The sequence below is a fragment of the Eriocheir sinensis genome, chromosome 1, assembly GCF_024679095.1.
Source record: "Eriocheir sinensis breed Jianghai 21 chromosome 1, ASM2467909v1, whole genome shotgun sequence".
NCBI classification, from domain to species: Eukaryota; Metazoa; Arthropoda; class Malacostraca; order Decapoda; family Varunidae; genus Eriocheir; species Eriocheir sinensis.
Genome location: NC_066509.1, coordinates 16,733,591 through 16,734,088, shown reverse-complemented (window position 1 = coordinate 16,734,088; position 498 = coordinate 16,733,591).

The following is a 498-nucleotide window of genomic DNA, read 5'->3' as shown; positions in this document are numbered from 1 at the left end:
GCGGAATAAAACTTGAAAAAATAGTTAAAAAGTAGTTGAAATAAGAGATCCGTTTCCCCTGGTCCGCCGCAGCCAGACTTTTTATCTTCATTTCTGTTTTTATTAACATCATCATTATTATTATCATCATTGTTATTATCAGTATTAAGTCACGGACACAACCATTATACATTGAATCAAAACTGCAAACACTGTCTGCACGCATTACTGTCCCTGAGCTGCTTTCGCAATTATTAATGAGAGGAAATGGCATGACACACACACACACACACACACACACACACACACACACACACACACACACACACACACACACACACACACACACACACACACACACACACGCACACCTAGGCATACATCACCCGAGCCACTATTTAGAACATTCATCGAGCAAGCAAACAACAACAAAAACATAGTAATGAAACTGCTTGATAGTCCTGCCTTGCATCACACCTGCAAACAAGCAAGCAAACAAACAATGTTAGTGCCTACCTG